The sequence below is a fragment of the Balaenoptera musculus genome, chromosome 2 (assembly GCF_009873245.2).
Source record: "Balaenoptera musculus isolate JJ_BM4_2016_0621 chromosome 2, mBalMus1.pri.v3, whole genome shotgun sequence".
Classification (NCBI taxonomy): domain Eukaryota; kingdom Metazoa; phylum Chordata; class Mammalia; order Artiodactyla; family Balaenopteridae; genus Balaenoptera; species Balaenoptera musculus.
The window spans coordinates 100,082,728-100,089,773 of NC_045786.1; positions in this window are offsets into that span (position 1 = coordinate 100,082,728).

Consider the following 7,046-nt stretch of genomic DNA (forward strand, 5'->3'; position numbering starts at 1 on the left):
ATATCCATCTCCCTACTGTTACTACCTGCCTCAGCATCCTGCAGACATCTCAACAAAAACACTCAGAACTGGGCTCAAATCTGCCTGGCTGCCAAACTCGCCCCTCCTCCTGCCATCTCTCAGTCTTGGTTAGGGGAAACAGCAGAGCCAATCATTCAAGACCCTAATCTAAGAGGCACCTGTGTCTACTCATTCTTTTTTGTTTGCTTCCTTTTCCAGTAATTCCCCATCTATCCCAGATACTACCTTCGGAGGGCACAAAAGTTCTTGGATTTTCTTTTTTCCATATATCACTGGGTTCCTAACATGGGTCCAACACACATTATGATTTTGGAGGGGGCTGTGAATTGAAGCTAAGCAAAGACACCTAGGTGGCTGCAATCAAGGATTTACTGTCTAGCTTAGGAGGCAAGAAAAAATAATACCTTTAAAACACTATCAAACAATAACAGAAGAGTAAAATGAATCAAATGGATTCTGTAACATTTTTCTCCCACCTCTCCCAGGGTTTCATTCATCCTAACCTAAAGTTTGTTCCCTGTTAAATGTTAATATTCCTGATACATGTCTCTGACATAACGTTAGGTCTGTAACCAGAGTCAGGCAACACCAGAGAAATTAAACCACTCAATATCTGTAAGAATTGTGGCTCCAGAAGCTGGCAGGAGTGTGGAAAGAATCCAGAATAGAATGGATCCTTAAATAGATTAATTATATCCAAACAAATGGTGTAGCAGCCTGGGTAGGAGTTTCTGACTTCCGTGTGTAGGTTGAAGAATTAGATGGAGTGTAACTTGAATCTAGGGGCCATGGACTATGAAACTGGCCCATTCAGAGACTAATGACACAGCATCCATAAAGCAGGGCCCAGTGGGGAAGCTGGGGCCTGAGAAGAGCTACCCAAAAGCCTTGGGACTAAATCTCTGCTGGTTATACTCTCTGAGCCACTGAGAATGTGTTTCCAAAAAAGTCACTCAGGAAGGAACTTCCCAGATATTTAGGATGACATAATTATTACCTAGTGGGTAAGTTTTTTTTAATATCCAGAAATTTTTAAATTAAGGATAAAAATATTTACGTGAATCAAATACATGGCATTAATGTGTCTGTATTAAGGACTTTGTGCATATTTGGTATTTTAGGTATTTGCAGTGTGTAAGAGAATTTAGCCTGTTACAGTAAGAAATTGGTCTTGCCATTCTAATTTTTTTAACTTTTTTTTTTAATACATTTATTTATTTATTTTTGGCTGCATGGGTCTTCGTTGCTGTGCACGGGCTTTCTCTAGTTGCGGCGAGTGGGGGCTACTGTTCGTTGCGGTGCGTGGCTTCTCATTGCAGTGGCTTCTCTTGTTGCGGAGCAAGGGCTCTAGGCGCACGGGCTTCAGTAGTTGTGGCTTGCGGGCTGTACAGTGCAGGCTCAGTAGTTGTGGCGCACGGGCTTAGTTGCTCCACGGCATGTGGGATCTTCCCGGACCAGGGATCGAACCCGTGTCCCCTGCACGGGCAGGTGGATTCTTAACCACTGCACCACCAGGGAAGTCTGCCATTCTAATTTTAAACGTTTAATTAGTTTAGATGTGTGGTTTGAAACAGAATTTTCCTTTAAAATTAGTTTTGGAACATTTAAGAAAACAGGAGTTTAATCACCATATTCATAAATTGTCAGATTTCTAAGAATTTTTTTAGATATTCAGGAATGTGTAGTTGGTTAGCTCAGATAACTGAATTACTTTGTAAGGACATGGAATATGTTAAACTTATAAAGTATATTTTTAAATGTTTAAAGGAGTCTTTTAAACTACATTTATAAATGGTATCAAATAGTCCTCAAATACAACCATTTAAAGTGATTATTAAAATATACTTGTTTGTAAGTTAAACATAAAAGCTTAAGGAAGAACTGAGCTTCTGATTTGCATCTTTAACATAGGGAACATACATTTGAAAAAGCCAAAGTAGCCCCCTAAATGTTCTTTCCTGGGCACAAAAGAACATTTTAAAAATTCGTATTGACACTGCGAGACCAGTTCATTTTCTGGACTGTTTTCATCTACACAGTGCAGAGTAGTTTCATTGATTGTATTTCCTGGTGTTCCCATGTTTGCTGGTTTTATTAAGCCTTCAGAAGAGAGAGCGGCCTCTGATGATGCAATAGCTGAAGCCAGGCTCGGGCACAGTGCTGGCAGTGGTGGCACTGGAACTGAACCCGGAACTGTCTCTCCCCAGCGCCCTCCTTTCTCTGCATTGTGCCGCCTCCAGGTGGATCATTCTGCTGACTTGAAGAGGGTCTCCCACTGCATTGTGGAGGAACTGAGAAAGGGGAGCAGGGCTCCCCTGAGGCCGGTGTGGTCGTTGCAGAGGAGTTCAGCTAAATATACTCTAAGAAAAAGTAAAACTCAGAGACTATATAATTGAGTCTCCATCCTCAATAGGGACTTCTCCTCCCTGGCCAAAATTGGAGGTTTGAGACTACATATTTCCAAGTAAGGTGGCTTTAAAGAAACAAAAACAAAAAAACAACAGATTGTTAAGCAACTGGTTCCTTCAATAAATCAGGCTGCTTGCCTGGAAGGGTGTGTGTGTGTGTGTGTGTGTGTGTGTGTGTGTGTGTGTAAACACACGTGTTCATGGTGGGGAGAAGTTATGTTAGTGGAATTAGGAGTGCTATATTCCACAAATTACAGATTCTTTGGGGACCAAAACTCCTCATTTGAAGTACAAATATCTTTTGGCAGAAATAAAAAACAAGATAATGTAACAATTACTTGGAATCAATCACTTAGGTACTGGTGCATTTGGCTTGGGAGCATTTGGATGCATTGCATAGTGTATTGAAAGTTTTGTAACAAATGTCTTAAAAATACGTGGAATATGGGCAGAGACGTGGAAGTAGAAAATGAGCACAGAAAACGAGATGTCAAGGAACTGGAGACAAATTTGCACCCACCTGCTTAGCAGTTCTGAAGACTGGGGGGTTGGGAGTGGGGATGGAGGTATGACTTCATGCTGTTGTAATTCCCAGGTTGCCGGCCCCTGGAGGCTCAGCTGGGAGTCTGCCAATGAGAGCTTCAGCTGCCACTGGATATACCTAGCACATTTAGATCTTAATAAATGTTCATTGAACACAATTTGTTTTCAGAGCAAAGGAATGGGGCTAGGAAAATATACAAATCACAACTCTGGAAAGTTTATAAAACAATTTATTTTAAAATTCTCTCATTATGCTTTAAAATTTCCAGAGGGGGGGAATTTACTACCTATGGAGACAGCCTCTGCCATTTTTTGGCAGCTCTAAATATTAAAAATTATCCTATAGAGAACCTAATCTATATCTCCGTCACTACAGCAATTTACTGATGCCCTATCACTTTGAGCCATTCAGAATAAATCCAATTCCTCATCACACTCAGCTTTTTTTTTTTTTTTTTTTTTTTTTAATTTTTATTTTTGGCTGTGTTGGGTCTTCGTTTCTGTGAGAGGGCTTTCTCTAGTTGTGGCAAGCGGGGGCCACTCTTCATCGCGGTGCGCGGGCCCCTCACTATCACGGGCTCTCTTATTGCGGAGCACAGGCTCCAGACGCGCAGGCTCAGTAGTTGTGGCTCACGGGCCTAGTTGCTCCGCGGCATGTGGCATCTTCCCAGACCAGGGCTCGAACCCGTGTCCCCTGCATTAGCAGGCAGATTCTCAACCACTGCGCCACCAGGGAAGCCCCACACTCAGCTTTTTAAATATTTTCAAGAGTGTTTCATGCTCCTTGCCCTCCAAAATTGCCTCATCAGACAACAACACAAGCTATAAAATGGCCTCTAATGTTTAATCCAATAATTCTACCTGGTAAAATATGCTAAATGGAACTAACTCAACGTGAGGAGGAGTAAACTTGTGCAACCCGTTTATACTTTTCTTTTTGTAACCAAAAAAAAGCTTAGAAATAATACAAATTCCCCAAAATTGAGAGTGACTAAACAAATGATGGGGCAACTACTTATAGTGCTTTAACTGAAGTGTCAAGTCATCACTTTAACTGAAGACAAATACACAGAAATTACATTGATGCATGGAAATGTGTGTGGGCAATGCTACATGAAGAAAAGAGAACATAAAACTGTATTTCGGGCTTCCCTGGTGGTGCAGTGGTTGAGAATCCACCTGCCAATGCAGGGGACACGGGTTCGAGCCCTGGTCTGGGAAGATCCCGCATGCCGCGGAGCAACTAGGCCCGTGAGCCACAACTACTGAGCCTGTGCTCCGTAACAAGAGAGGACGCGACAGTGAGAGGCCCGCGCACCGCGATGAAGAGTGGCCCCCGCTGGCCGCAACTAGAGAAAGCCCTCGCACAGAAACTAAGACCCAATGCAGCCAAAAATAAATAAATAAATAAATAAATAAATTTTTAAAAAAAACAAACTGTATTTCCAGGGGACTTCCCTGGCAGTCCAGTGGTTAATACTCCACCCTACCACTGCAGGGGGCACGGGTTCAATGCCTGGTCAGGGAATTAAGATCCTGCATGCTTCGTGGCCAAAACAAAACAAAAAAACCCCGTATTTTCAAATGGATTACAACTATGTAAAAGAATCCCTGGTTTTGTACACCAGTAAAGTCCATAAGTGAATTTGGAACCTTTCCAGAATTCCATCTCCAAACCAATGCTTCCTCCAGATTCATCTAGCCCAGTGAACCTACATCTGACCCAGAAGACATTCCACATGTGCTTTGTTTTTCTTTTAATTAAAGTATAATTGACATATAACATTATACCAGTTTCAGGTATACAACATAATGATTCAATATTTGTATATACTGCAAAATGATCACTGCAATAAGTCTACTTAACATCCGTCACCATACATAGTTACAAAAACTTTTTTCTTGCGATGAGAACTTTTAAGATCTAATCTCTTGGCAACTTTCAAATACGCAATACAGTATTATTAATTATCGTCACTATGCTGTACATTGCATCTCATGACTTATTTTATACGTGGAAGTTTGTATCTTTTGATCCCTTTCACCCATTTCACCCCCCCCCCCCACTCATGTCTCTGGCAAGGCAACCAGCAATCTGTTCCCTGTATCTAGGAGTTTTTTAAAAAATTTCACATGTAAATGAGATCACATAGTATTTGTCTTTCTCTGACTTATTTTACCTAGCATAATGCCCTCCAGGTCCATCCAAACTGTTGCAAACGGCAAGATTTAATTCTTTTTTTACGGTTGGATAATATTCCATTGTATATACATACCATATTTTCTTTGTCCATTCATCTACCAGTGGATACTTGGGCTGATTCCATATCTTGGCTATTATAAATAATGCTGCAATGAACATGGAGGTGCATATATCTTTTCAAGTTCGTGTTTTCGTTTCTTTTTTTTTTGGGCCACACTGAGCAGCTTGTGGGAATCCTAGTTCCCTGACCAGGGATTGAACCAGGGCCCTCGGCAGTGAAAGCAACACGTCCCAACCATTGGACCGCCAGGGAATTCCTCAAGTTAGTGTTTTCATTGTCTTTGGACAAATACCCAGAAGTGGAATTGCTAGATCATATGGTAGTTCTAGTTTGAATTTTTTGAAGAAACTCCATACTGTTTTCCATAAGGGCTGCACCCCACATTTCTTTTTAATTCTGTCCTGTGTATTTTCCACTTGCAAATATCAACCAACAGACAGAGAACTTGTGAGAGCTAAGGCCAGGAAGAAAGGAAAGCTAAGCAGCAGACTCCATGCCTTGGCCTCCCCACTTGCTCCTGGTTTCTATCTCTCACCTGTTCCCACCACAATTCTTATTATATGGGGATTTCTGCTCCCCTTACAGTCCTCACCTGGATTGGTGACATCTTTTGGAAACTTGTCAGACACTATCTAGTATACAGCAGTGACAAAACAGACAAGGTCCTTGACTTCACAAAGCTTGTTTTCAAATGATATGTGGTGGCAGAGGTGGGCCTATTATGAGAGACAAGAAATATCCAAAGAAATGAATACATAATCAAATTGAGATAAATGCTGTGAGGAAAACAAAACAAAAACATACATTATTGGGAGGGACAACAGGTGAGAGACCAGTTTAGTCCACTTTAGGTCAGGGAAGACATTTGAGGATGTAAAACTTCAGTTAGGACCTGGAGGATGAGAGCCAGCCCTTAGAATTGTGAAAAGAAGCCTCCAAACAGAAGGAAAAGAGAGTAAGAAGGCCGCAAATTAGGAATAAGCAAGACCTGTGTGAAGAACTGGAAGGCCACCACGGCTGCAGGGTCACTAGTGGCTTCCCACAACAGGGTCGTGGTAAGAGATGAGGCTGGAGAGAGAGGACAAAAGGAGTCATGATGCAAATGGGAGGCCGTTAGAAAGGGTTGATGTGATATGATTGAGGTTTTCAGAAGATCACTCTAGTGAGGGTGCAGGGAACGCCTTCTCAGGCGGCGAGAGTGGAGCATGTAGACCAGTATGGAAACTAATGCACTAGTGCAGGCAAGACGGTGGTGGTGTGGGCTTTGGCGACACCCAGTTCAGAGCAGACAAGTTAAATATAAATATTTAAAGGAATATTAGCTATAAAATAAAACCAAAACTAAGGGGAAATTAAACAAAAAATAGAATCAACGTATGTATACTACACAGATTTCTTATCCTGCAATAGCTAAGGTTTGGCCCCCAGTTTCCTTGGAAGGCATGAGTAACAAGAACATGTTCCCTCAAGTCTGTCCCTTCCTGTCCCCCAAATTCCCCTTTGTGGTCCTTCATTAATTCTCCCTTAACTTGAGGCATGCAGCTCAAGCAGAGCCCTAGTCACTGCTACTCTCCAAGTGGACAAGTGGTGAGCAGCCTAAAGTCCCAACCCTAGGTAGAATGGCCATTACATCTCTTGGTGCACATAAGCCAGGTAATAAACATTAAAAACACAAATGTTTCTTTCACCATCTCTCATGTTTGCATAACACTACTTCCCCATAAGAACCATATTGGAAATTTCTTGGGGATTATTTTAAGTATTACTTACTCTAGAACAAGACTAGGGGGGAAATGGTTTCAATTTCTGA